Source organism: Gallus gallus, chromosome Z, assembly GCF_016699485.2.
Source record: "Gallus gallus isolate bGalGal1 chromosome Z, bGalGal1.mat.broiler.GRCg7b, whole genome shotgun sequence".
Lineage (NCBI taxonomy): Eukaryota > Metazoa > Chordata > Aves > Galliformes > Phasianidae > Gallus > Gallus gallus.
Window position 1 is genome coordinate 55865422 of NC_052572.1, and position 13357 is coordinate 55878778.

The 13357-nt window shown below is 41.3% G+C and overlaps 1 long non-coding RNA gene across 3 annotated transcripts in view; it reads left to right on the top strand.

Moving 5' to 3' along the window:
- The first annotated feature begins 10850 nt into the window (after positions 1-10850).
- Positions 10851-13357, top strand: part of LOC121108333 — a 28892-nt gene continuing 26385 nt past the window's right edge. For all 3 annotated transcript variants that reach the window (XR_005842750.2, XR_005842748.2, XR_005842752.2), the window contains exon 1: positions 10851-11381. This is a non-coding gene — a long non-coding RNA (uncharacterized LOC121108333). The remainder of the gene's footprint in view (positions 11382-13357) is intronic.

Consider the following 13357-nt stretch of genomic DNA (forward strand, 5'->3'; position numbering starts at 1 on the left):
GCCTTACTGAAGTCCATATAGATGACATCAGTAGCTCTTCCTTTGTCCATCAATGCAGTTACACCTGCATTAATAGAAGACCATTAAGTTGGTCAAGCAGGATTTACCCTTGGTGAAGCCATGACATATTTGTATCCTGGTGTTTATTGTACTGTACCAAATCTGATATGCAAATTATTGATAATATAATTCTGCTTATAGCAGAGTTCTCCCTGGCACTCCTATTGTACATACTGCAGTCTCCTAAATAAGTCACACCAATGGAAAACTACAGTGAGGTTGAATTAAACTTACTGTTCTTTTTCACTCTTTGATTATGCACATGGGTTGCTGGCTGCTTTAAATAAAAGCTTGCAAACATGTGTCCCATAAATAATTTTGGCGGGGGTGATTGCCGAGCCGCTCTCTGCCATCTACCAGCACTCCTGGTTATCTGGAGAGGTCCCAGAGGATTGGAGGCTTGCTGATGTGACTCCCATCTACCAGAAGGGCCGTAAGGAGGATCTGAGGAACTACAGGCCTGTCAGCCTGACCTCGGTACCAGGAAAAGTTATGGAGTAGATCATCTTGGGTGAGATCACACGGCATGTGCATGGCATCTAGGGAATCAGGCTGAGCCAGCATGGGTTCATGAAAGGCAGGTTGTGCTTGACCAACCCCATCTCCTTCTACAACTGTGTGACCAGACTGGTAGACAAGGGAAAGGTTGCTGATGTAGTCCACCTAGACTTCAGCAAAGCCTTTGACACCGTCTCTCACAGTATTCTGGGGAAACTGGCTGCCTGTGGCCTGGACTGGTATACCCTTGTTTGGGTAAGGAACTGGCTAGAGGGCCATGCCCAGTGGGTAGCAGTTAATGGAGTTAAGGTCAGCTGGTGATCCGTTACAAGTTGTGTCCCCCAGGGGTCGGTACTGGGGCCCATCTTGTTTAAAATCTTTATTGATGACCTAGATGAGGGGATTGAGTGTACCCTCAGTAAGTTTGCAGATGACACCAAGCTGGGAGGTAGTGTTGATCTGCCTGAGGGTAGGGAGGCCCTTCAGAGTGATCTAGATAAGCTGGATTGCTGGGCTGAGGTGAATGGGATGAGGTTCAACAAGGCCAAGTGCTGCATGGGGTTATTGTGGCCTCCACTTTTGCCACAATAACCCCATGCAGCACTATAGGCCTGGGGCTGAGTGGCTGGATGACTGTGAAGAGCAAAGGGACCTGAGGGTGTTGGTTGATGCTTGGCTGAACATGAGCCGACAGTGTGCCCAGGTGGCCAAGAGGGCCAGCGGCATCCTGGCCTGCATTAGAAATAGTGTGGCCAGCAGGAGCAGGGAGATAATCATCCGCCTGTACTCAGCACTGGTGAGGCCGCACCTCGAGAACTGTGTTCAGTTGTGGGCCCCTCACTACAAGAAAGACATTGAGGCCCTGAAGCGTGTCCAGAGAAGGGCAACAAAACTGGTGAGGGGTCTGAGCACAGGCCTTATGAGGAGCGGCTGAGGGAGCTGGGATTGATTAGTCTGGAGAAGAGGAAGCTCAGGGGGGACCTCATTACACTCTACAACATCCTGAAGGGAGGTTGTGATGAGGAGGGGTTTGGCCTCTTCTCCCAGGCAACAAACAGGACCCGAGGAAATGGCCACAAGTTATGCCAGAGGAGGTTTAGACATAAGGAGAAACTTTTTCTCTCAGAGAGTGGTCAGGCGCTGGAATGGCCTGCCCAAGGAGGTGGTGGAGTCACTGTCCCTGGCAGTGTTCAAGAGGCGTCTGGATGAGGAGCTACGAGATATGGTTTAGTGGCTTGTGGTTGCAAGGGTAATGGGAGGACAGCTGGACTAGATGATCTTGTAGGTCCTTTCCAACCTTGTGATTCTATGATTCTATTCTATGATTCTATGTTTTCGTCACCTTCACAGCTGGATTTGAGACAGCTGTAGTAGAGATGATGTTTTTGAGCACAGTCTTCTCCCTCTCTCAGTGATCCTCATTTTTTCCGTTCCGGAAACACAATCATTACATTCATTTTGCAATCATTTGGATATTTCTCAAAATATATAGAAACAGTTTCTCAATGAATATGTAAACTTCTTTTTCATGAAAGAGTATAAATTACCCATCAAAGAATATTGATAATTACTTTTGTTAACATCTCTAAAATACCAAATGTGTGAAGTAACAAAAATCCCTTCGTCTTAACATTATGAATTCATAGGTGAAAAGCATTGCTTTTTTAAGAGTGGGATGAATGTTGAACATAATTTTCTCCCTGAAGTAGCATCCATGGAACAGACAAAGGAAGGATGGAGCTGGCTGAATTCTTCAGAGATTTTGTTCTGACAATTATTTGCATGTATATTTAAATTTCTTTGTCTCTGCTTGTCTTTGTCTTTGTGAGTTGAATGTGTCCACACATCAGTTGCTTTGAGGAATATGTGTGCTTTACTGCATCTTTCATTACTTTCTGACAGAAAGAGTATTCTAAAGCAAAGGTCTCAATTCAGGCAGCTTGGTCAGATATATGTTTTTGTTTGTCCTCAAAATGATGGACGTAAAACACAGACAACATGATCCTTGTCTTACTTATGCCACTGTAAATCAGGATGAGCTTTGCTGAAATCAGTGGGTATAGCCTACTGTTTAAAATAGACTTAGGAAAATCAGGTATTTGAGTGCTGTGTCAGTCCTTCTTTCTTTCTGGCACTTAGAATCTCCTCTGGCCCAAAGCAACAACAAAAAATCTGTTAAAAAAATGTATTGGGGGAATCTAAATAGTCACCTCTGAATTTTAGCTGCAGAAAGTTGTGATCCTTTGCAATTACTGCTCTAGTCAAGATCTTTAAACATCAAGTGTCCTTACACAACAGCAGGAGAACATAGAGCATTCCTCCTTGCCTCCCATCCATCCCAGCTGAAGATGTTGCTGCTCTGGTATTTTGCAGTGTTAGACTTGTAGGTGTAGCTGACACAGCCAAAGAGTGCAGTCGGAGAACTGTACAGAAATTCTTGATTTGCTAGTGACTATTATTTTAAGCATTTCCTCCAAGGCAAATACAAAAGGGCTTTAGTATGTAATGGGTGTTTAAGCCTGTCTCTCCCTTTAAGTCTGGAGATCAGTTATTTATAGGAAGCAGACATCTAGGTAATCTTACCCTTTTCTTCTGAGCACTGAAGGCAGCGGAGGTTGCAATATTAATTGCTGCATCAGCCACTTTAAGATTTAATGTTTTTCCCCATTCTGTAGGCAATGTATCTCTTGCATGATTTCCCACATAGTCTTCACTTTCACAGTCGTCTGAATGATAAGCAACAATAATGTCTTTGGAAGTGATCCATAAATCATATTCAAATCCACGCATCCAAATGATCCTATTTTTAATCTCTAAACTACTGTAGTGTGTGCTTGCTAGTGCGGTTCAGTTGGAAGCATTATGTTCCCCACCTACATATTTCCTTCAAATCAGTGACAGTGTACCTAAAAATAAATAAATAAATGCACCTGGAACTTGACTAATAACATACAGAAAAACTATAGGCAACGGAGGGCTCCCCACATAAAATATACTTATATACACTAGTGAAAACACAATGTCTTATCAGAATTTGTAGAAGGAAGATGAATTGCTTTGGGTTAGGTCACTGAATTAGAGCTGAAAGTGTCTAAATTGTCTTCTCTGCTTTCCCATAGAGTCTCTGAATTACCTTGGACCACTAAAATATGCCTGTGATTATATTATCTCTCCACCTCCACCTCTTCACTTCAGTCCCTATTTAAAACAGAAAATGGTAGGAAAATCACAAAATTCTAAACAAATTGAACTTTGTAGATAGTGTTTAGATACAAGCCAGGGTTTAGAAGCAACCCTGGTTTGGGCACATCACTTGAGATGAGACAGAGAGGGCTGGTCTATTTAGTCTGACATCTTGCTACTACTTTCCTGTGCTCCAAGGGAGCATCTAAGGGAGCATGATGCATTTTTGGTTTTCTTTTTGCATCCTCAGACCAGTTTTCATATATGGTTTCAAGAAGGTAAGAGAGGTGATTTTGAATTTCATAGTACGTTTAGCTTACTGTGATCTTCCCTTGCCATTAAAGTCAAAGACAGTGGCTGGTGACATCAGCAAAAGGAGTAGTGAGACTTCTTTCATCAAGGAATTGGAATGTCACTGATGAAGAAATTCACATTGTGAATTTTGAAGAAGTCCAGCTCTGTAGGGAACTTACTGTCCTGATGGTCAATTAATATTGCTCCTCTGCAGGGTTGCCATTTGATGTCTCCTTTCTTTATGCACAGGTTTGCTTTGCTGCTTTTGTGTAAGCAAGTGCACTCCAACAGAGTTGCAAGTTGAGTGTGATGCCTGGTTTCTGAATGATATCTTGTATTCTTATCAGCAGGCAAGAAGATGCTATTTTGACTATCATTAAGAATCTGAAGTATTTTCCATCTTACCAATTTGGAAATGAGTTGATGTGATCTGGTTTCATTTCAGTGTAAGCTAGGTTTTAGGTCTGTTAACTGGTTAATTTTGGGGGAATTGAAAAGTCCCAGTCCTTGTAAGCATGAGGAAAGAAGACATTGTATTTGTCTGAATTGTGCTTAACTAACTCCCTCTCAAACTGTATATATGAGAGAAGTAAGTTTTGGTTGCATGTAAACAGGGAAAGACTTTAACTAAAACCAGGGTGAAATGAAATATTTGCTAATGTTATGTTGGCTTTGAACAGCCCTGCCAGCATATGATTTGAAGGGAAAAGGGGAGCAGTGTTAATGATATGCTTCCCCACAGCACAGCTCTTTGAATAGCACAGCCCATGACTCTTGCTGAGCCCCCCGTTTGCTGCTGTTTCTTTGGTTGAATTCTGTCTCTTTCCCACAGGGCTGTGTGGCAGGGAAGAAAGAAATCCACATCCATTTGCTGGCTGCTCATAAAAGATATGCTAGTAGACAGATCTGACCTGATCTTGTTCTGTCTCAAAGGGTATAAATAGTTCCAGGACACTGTTTTTTTTTTTTTGTTTTGTTTGTTTGTTTGTTTAATTGTTTTTTATTGTTTCCCCTAAGAACATCATTTGTTGAGACCACAGCTGAAAATTCTTCTCCTTCCTTAGCTGCCCTCAGCTAATCCATTGGGATCTTCTGAAGATGAAATCAGAAGTGATGTCAAGCTTCACAGTTGTCATCCTGAGTGGGAATGGTTATGCTCTTGTGGAGCTTTTCAGGGAACCCTCACACTCCTGTTCCTCCTGCCATATATCTCTAAATCCAGAAGACCTAGAATCGTAGAATATGATCAATTGGAAAGAACCACTGAGTATCATTCAGTCCAACACCGGGCTCCACACAAGATCACTAAAAAATCAGACCGTATGTCTGAGTTGTGCTGCTTCCTTGTAACTGGATACAAAGAGCAGTGGGAAAAAGATCTGTCTTCTACTATCCCTGCATTCTAATGCCTAGGTTAGAAGAATGTCCAACCCTTGCCTACGTTTTGGGTGTTGCCAGCAGCTCTGGGGGAGTATGGGAGATAGGTGACTGTGATTCTGCTGCTTCCACACATGCCCATTACATAGCCAGAAGTAGCAGGTGCACATCCCTTCCACTGCCAGGACACCTCATTATGCAGACATCCCCCGAGGCAGGCAGCTTCCATCATGCTATCCATGCTGGAGCGCTGTCTAATAACCATGATCCTGACCTGAATGCTAATGGACCTGTGACTTCAGAATGTTCTGTGCCCGCTTCGTATGTTTCTCTTGAGGTTATCAAAGAAAGTTTTTCCTTCCAGTGGCAGGAAGGAGAGTGCTTTCAGTTATACATGGGATTTTCAGGACATTTGGCTTGGGTGTTTTCAACTAAGTAAGTCATAGTTATGGATCACAAAGAAGTATATAATATTGGAAAGGGTATTGGTGTTATGTGGTACTTCAGGTTTCTGTACATAATCTCAGCACTGGTGCTGGACTTTTAGGGAAGCATGCAATAACTGTTCTGAGCCTCCACATTCAGTGTATGCCTAAACTGTGAGTGCATGTTTTACTGAAAAGCTCTAGTAAAGGATCAAGAGCTTAAATTCTGCATCCACGCTAATTGGTGAATGTGGGCTATTTTCTTCAAGATGGTTCTGCCTATTGTCAGCGTTGACAATATTACAAGCTTTAATTATTTAGTTGTTCTGTTGAAAGCAAAGCAATACAAAAGTTTTACCTTGAGAAGCTCTCTTAGTAATGTAAGTGGCTTGTTACATTATGGGTTAAAAAGAGGAGATGCTCCTTGATCAGATAGCTCATACATTGCTCAACAATGTCTAAATAATTTATTGTGGCTTTTGATAAGGGTCACATCCAACACAAGCTGAGGTGGAAATTCTCAGTTGAATTCAGATCAGAATAGCAACCTTCTTTAGCTCTTTCCTTTTACCGAATTTAGCATAAGTGGAACTGCAGTGTCTGAGTGAATGAATCTTAATCATAAGATGTTGTTTAGCAGCAAGTGCAAGCAACGGTGAACTCAAACCAGATACAATTTAGGGTATGTGTACATACCAGAAATAGGCATATGAGTGAGAATAAAAAGTTTTGGTTTTTATCTATCACTGTGTCTGCAGGCTTACTATTTATGTATGTAGAAGAAGTGATAATTGGGTTCCAAGTACAGATGGAGACTCAGAATTCTCTAGGATAAGGCTTTTTACAGGCTTAGAACATCTCAACGCTGTTAAGACTGCTGATGTGAATTTTCTGTTTACATCCAACAGGAAGTGTTTCAGTTTTCCTTGTCTGTGCAGATTCAGACAAAACCTCTTATGGTTCTTTGTTTTTGACTCAGCACTGGCAGCTCTCCTTTCTGTTAGATGACACTGTAAAGATGTGACAGTTCCTGTGGAAATGACACGAACCCTACACAGAGCTTCCATCCTGCTGTAGTTCCCTTCCATAATATTTATGGGTGGCAACATTTTCTTTAAGCCTCAGTCCTTTAGGGTAAGTAAAAGTAACACTAACTATTGCAGAAAAACACATTCCCCTCTAAATTATATCTTTTTTTCAGGTTAAAAGTATGTAATTTCATGAGGAACACTTTGGGACTTATCCTGCTGTGAAGTCATTGCTCAATTTCTCTCAGCAGCAGTAAGGTGCCCACAGTTCTTAAACTGCTGAATAGCCCCTGTGAAAGTCAAGACACCGGTATTGTGGATGACAGCTGATGCTGATATTGGCACACAGCTCATAGTGCTGTAACAGCTTGAGATTTTGCTTCAGGGTTCCCAGTGTTTGCGTAGTTCATGTATGTCAGGCTCCTGGTTAATCATAGCTCACCGTATGGTGAATGCATCCTATTGACTTGACCGGTTTTAAGCAATTAATTTTAAAAAGATGGCAGTGTCTGTCTTTTGCTGTTTTTCCCACTCTAAAATAATAAACTAAATGCCCGTGGTTTGGACCTAACTTCAACTGTAAGTGTTAGGCAAGAAGGCAGAGAAGAAAAAAGAGAAGACTGTTTTAAAGATGAATATATGCTTAAAGACAACAACAAAGAAAAACATTTTCATGAGCCAAAAAAGAATGAATCAGAATTGGAAAGATGGCCAGGATAACTTAAAAGAATATATGGTGAAAATAAATGAAGCCTAATAAATTCAAAAGCGGGCTCTTTTTTTTGGAGTTGAAGGTTTGAAAAGCAAATACTGATTTTTGTGGAAGATTTATAGGCAGGACACGGTGCCAGTCAAATGCAGAATAGTTGGAAGGAGAACGATATTGCTGAGTCAAACTGAGAGGCTCCAGCTCTACTAGTTGTCCTGGAAAAAGTAAAGAAGGGAGAGAAAAAGGAAGAAACTGGTTAAACAGCTCTTTGGGTTCTGGTGGCTTATTATTATTATTATTATCATTTCCAGGAAAATTATTAGAAAGTTGAAGCAGAGTCACACATTGTCAGGAAACAGGCTGCTGGAAGGATGGTGCAAACATCATAAAACTGTCTGCAGAAGACAGTTTCATGTATTAATTACAGGTGTGCTGCTGAGCTCATGCTAAGATTTGAGGGATTAACAATGTAAAGGAGCATTTTTCCTGTCCCCTTTGCCCCTCTTTCCCCAGTTTCAGACTGGCTTTGTCTGAAATATACACCGATTCTGACAGTCTTCCTCTACTTTGGCTCCAGTTGCTACCTCCACCCCTAGCCTGGCTCAGCCACCTTGTTATTAATCACGTTTGTCTGAGTGCCTGGAGATACCCGAGCAAGCTCAGTCTTCAGCTATTTGAAATCTGAGGGCTCTTCTTATTTTGGATCAGTGCCAGCTGCTCTTCCCTGACCACCAGTCCAGATGGAGATCATCCATCTCATCCAGAAAGAAGTTTTTGCAAGCACGACGCTGCCACTTTATGATGACGGACAACTTTCTGCTGGGGAGAGTGATTACAAGAAGAGTGGGACGGCGTGTGATAAAGTTACCTGGGAAAATGTAATTTTTTAAGAGTAGATGGAGGTTTGAGCATGAACCTTTGATTAGAGCTGACTAATACCAAGCCACAAATAATTTTTTTTTGCGGACAACATGTATATTTGTGTGAGAAAGTGTGTATGTGTGTGTGTGTGTCTCTGTGCGTATTGTTTTTTTTTTTTGGTGGTTTTGTTGTTTTTTTTTCTCCTTCTGATAGAAATTCCACTTTCCTTTCCAAAATGTTCCCTTTTTTTCCCCCTCTGAATGAATTACTTTCCTCCTTTCCAGATACCTGAAATAGGAGGGACAGGAGAATTCTTAGAATCTATTTTGAACTTTTCCATGAACACCACAATTTTTTGTTAACTACTTCTGAAATGCATCAACACAGAGAGACAAGTTTCCCACCTGCCTTGGAAGGCATTGCCATGTCCTTCCTCCAGTTACCCTTTATTTTTCGCAGTCTTTCAGCTACATGTAGTAAGTTAAGTTCTCTTACCTTTTACTCATACATCATACCTTCCAACATGCTTATCTTTATCGCTGTTCTTTGTATTCGCTCTGTTTTATTGCCATCCTCTTTATATTGAGTTGTCCGAAACTGATCACAGTTTTCCAAGAGGGGCCTCACCAGGACTCTGTGCGGAGGAATTATTACCTCTGTAGTCCTGCAAGTAATTCTGCTCCACATCCCAGTATGGTATTTGCCTCTTTGTGCTACAGTCTCTCACTGTGAGCTGATATTTAATCTGTCATCCACTATCACTCCCTAAATAAGTCCGGCAGCACTTCCGCTTTAGTAATAAAAACACAGAGAAATGTTTGACAAAAAAGTAAAGTTATCCCCTTGGGTGGTTCTTTAGAGAAAACCAGGGTTTTTGTACAGCTGCAAAGACACTGTAACACAACCTCATGCTCTGCGTCCACATATCTGGATTTTGCAGCTCTAATGCCAAGAGTCAAAACAGATATGGCATTTCCTATTTGTACATATTTTCTGAACATTTTCTGGTAGCAGCCCTGGACTACTCAGAGCATTGATACAGCAGAGGAATGCCACATCTACTTTTAGAGTTCATATCTACTAGATTTAGAGTGCAGAAATCCTGCTGTGCTTTATGGAGTTTGGATGTATGTGTTGTGAATGTTGTTTCAGTTACTTGATATTTTACGGAAATTGAGTGAATGCTACTGTATATGGGCAAAGCTGGGACGTGTCTTGACTCACAATTTTTACCATCTCCAGGTTTGGAGAGTTCTTCACTCGTCAAACTGGATTCCTTTCAAGAACTGCCTGTCTTTCTTTTCTCCTGTTGTATTTATTTAGAAAAACTTTGTTGATATTTGAATTTGAAAAGCCTGCACAACATTTAATCTCCTTTTTGGCCAATGATTTGTTCTTCCAGAATAAAAATCCTCTCCTTTTTAGTCCATCTGATTATTCAACCTAATTAATCACCATGAAAAACACTATTGAGGATTTGTAAACATTGTTTGGGGAAATATGATGAGCATATATTTACCTTCAGAGAGCTACAGGAATTATGATGTGTCAAGTCATAGTGTATTGCATATGTAGATCGTCTGTTATTTTAGGACTCAGCCGTATACTATTTCTTTATGTATTGTGAATCAACCTAAGAGTGTTAAACCAGCAACACAGGTTTCTCTTTCTTCCCTTATTTCTAAAATCTGCTTGCCTCTTTCTCTCTTGCACTCCCTGAAGGAAACCAAGCATCGCAAACTGCAGATGAACATTTCTTGGAAATGCCCAAACAGCCAAGTGAAAGGGCTGAATGTCTCAGGAAGTAAGACCCTATAAATATTGCAGAGCACAAGCATTCCTAAAGTGCTCCCTCATTCCCAGTTGTAGCATGGGAGCACATGCTTACAAGGCTCACCACCCTGAAATTGATAGGAGTCTTTCTGTGGACTGCGTGGTTTGTGTACTAAGCCTCCAGGTTCTTGCACTGAACTCTTGCTGCTACAAAGAGCTCTTAAAATTACATTTAAATTGGAAATAGGAATCTCCTCAGCCCTTACATTGGAGCAGAGTTGTTATTTCCCATGCCTGTCTTCTCTCACTCAGGAAGCTGCTGCAACCTGAAACCTTCTGATTGTTCCTCCTTCAAATGCCTCTCTCAACTGCCTGAGCTCAACTATTTCCTTGTGAAAGGAGGGAAAATATGGGAATTTAGGCAAGCAGAACAGCCCTTATGCTCAGCCTAAAGAAGAAAGGTCAAGAGGGGTCTGATTTTCCCAGCCACTGAAAGGTGTTTACCTTCTCCCTTGGTTTTGGCACAGGAACCTGTAAAACGCAACCCCAAATTCAGTAAGCTGCTAGAGCAAAACCAAAGATTAAAGAGTGTCAGCAGGTGTGCTTTAGGGCTTATAAGGAGGCACATTTCATCAGTTCAGTGTTATACGGCCCGGTAGTGGTGAGACTACTTCTGTATACAGCTGTGTACAGCTCTGGAGATGCAGTTCGTTTGAAGAACAGAAGGAAACTTTAGATGCCAGATCTTCTCAGCTTAGTAGAATGGTAAACAAGAGGGAACTTGTTATAAATATGTGGATTATATATATACTAGGGTAGGTTGAGGAAGAGCATTTTTAGTGAAGAACAGAACCCGTGGTGGGAAGAATTAATTACAAGCTCTTTGTAGACACCTTTTTCTTACTGGAAATTAGGTGAAGATTCTTAACCACTAGAAGAAGAAAGTTCTGAATCAGCCTCCCAGGAGGGAGAAGTGTGCAGGGAAATGCTCAGATAGAATTCTGTCTGTTTGCAAGAAGTATTATATGATATGATGCAATCATATCATCACTCACAAGGGCTCTAGGTATGTCCCTTTGGGGATGCTGTCTGGCTTAGTTGCTCATCCAGAGAATTGAGATTTTTGTCTGGACTTGAGAAGTGGACGGAAGCAATGTGAATCACAATGCATGGGTGAGTTTTGGACGCTGTCTGTTTGTGTTGATTCACTAGCTGTGAATGTGATGCATATGGCAGTTTAAAACACAGCAGTTCATCTCCTAAGTATTTATTAAGGTTTTCACAGAAAGGCAGTGTGATCAAAGTTGCAGTCTGAGTCATGGTCATGTTACTTAAACAAGAGCCTTGTTTGGGTTCTGCTTGGAAGGGGAAAGAGCACTGGCATTTCTGTCTTGACTTTCAATGGGAAATCTTGAGAGGTCCAATGTAAAGGCAACAAGTCTGGTTGTTTGGCTTCACTTCCTAATCTCAAACTCAAGTTAACAGTTGTCCTGCACAAATCAAAACATCAGAGTGGTTCCTAACTTTAAGCCTTAAAAGGAGAATGGCAATGTGGGGAACTCACAATGTCACAAAGTAGATAACAGGAGTAAGTTCTGTGTGTTCTTTCTTGATTGGATAGGATGTCATCTGAAAACAAAATCCATCACGTGAAGGTTAGTGACAAAAAAAATGAAACAAAACAAACAAACAAACAAAAAACAACCAACCAACCAAACGAACAACAACAAAAAACAACAACAACAACAACAAAAAAAAAAAACAACACAAGGAAAGGACAACTGTCTATTGAATATTTTGCAGTAAACACCATACAGAGTCCTTCTGAATCTGAGGTCTTTCCACTCTGTTTGAAACTAGTAGTATGGCTTTCCTTACTGAAAATGACTTTCCTCTGGGAAACTCATCGCAAGCGTCTGGAAGGAGAAGCTTTCTTGGCCATGTACCATGCAGTGCAGATGATCTGGAGCAATATGGAGCAATGTGGAGTTGCTTTGATTTCCCTGATATCAGGCAGCATACCAGGACTCAAAAATAGAGCAGCTCTATTCTCTACTGCTCTACTGCAGGCATCCAGTGCCGTCTGCCAAAGTCTGCATTCCCTTGCAGAGGTCTGCAGCTGCGCAGGACTTATACAGGATGAGATGATATGTTCCTGCACAGTGCTCTTCCATGCGCTTCAAATACAGCTACTGTCAGGAACTGGACAATGTGAAAATCTCCCACTTCTTTGAGTTCAGTCTTTGGTAACTTCTCTCACCACCATTCCTTTCCTAGTTTGGAGACAGATTGGAGCATTTCCTTCTTTTGTTTATTTCACTAGGGAACAAATGGTTCATTTCCCTCTGTCCCAGCTGCACTGAAAGGTTTTCTAGCTTCTCCAGAATATATTATGCAATGCTGCAGAGCAAGTCCTTTTTACTTTTCAACTCTGTGCCTTTACCATGTATTGTAATCTGTCTGCTCTGATTAGGTTCATCCTATAGAATCACTGCCAAATTCTGTTTTACGCAGCAATGTTTAGTCTTCAGCCTGGGAGCTATGTACAGTCCTTTTAAGATGTTCATACATCAATATCAGTCTTGACTGATCCTGAGAAGCTTTGGACGGTGGGAAGAAGAAAAGCTTGAGGTTAGCTGTGCAAGTTACAGGACAAACACTGCATTCTACTCCGGCTAAACTTCCACCACTCTCAATGAATGTGAGGTTTGAGACCAGGGCTGCAGATTTTGTTTCTGATGTAGTTGTACAGACCACTGTCTCAGCAAGGACTGGATTCTACTTCTGTTAGAGAGCTCCACTGTTGATTTCAGTAGGGACCCTGTAGAACCCCACAATTTGCACAGAATATATGGCTTAGACAAAAGTAGATTTAACCCATCTGATCCTTCTACATGAGAAAAACAAGACTTCCAGCGTTTTATTTTCAATATATGTAGTTGAATTCCACATCAGCATGATTCTGATCTTAGTGATGACAGAAACTTGCTGTTCTCTAGTGAACACCTAGGGCATGTGGAATCCTGGCAGATTGGCACAGTCCTATACACACACACACACACACACAGTGACAGAGATACCAGAGCAGCCCTGGAAAAACTTGTATCATAAGGACCTGTAGGAAATGGGTTTTTTTTGTTTGTTTGTTT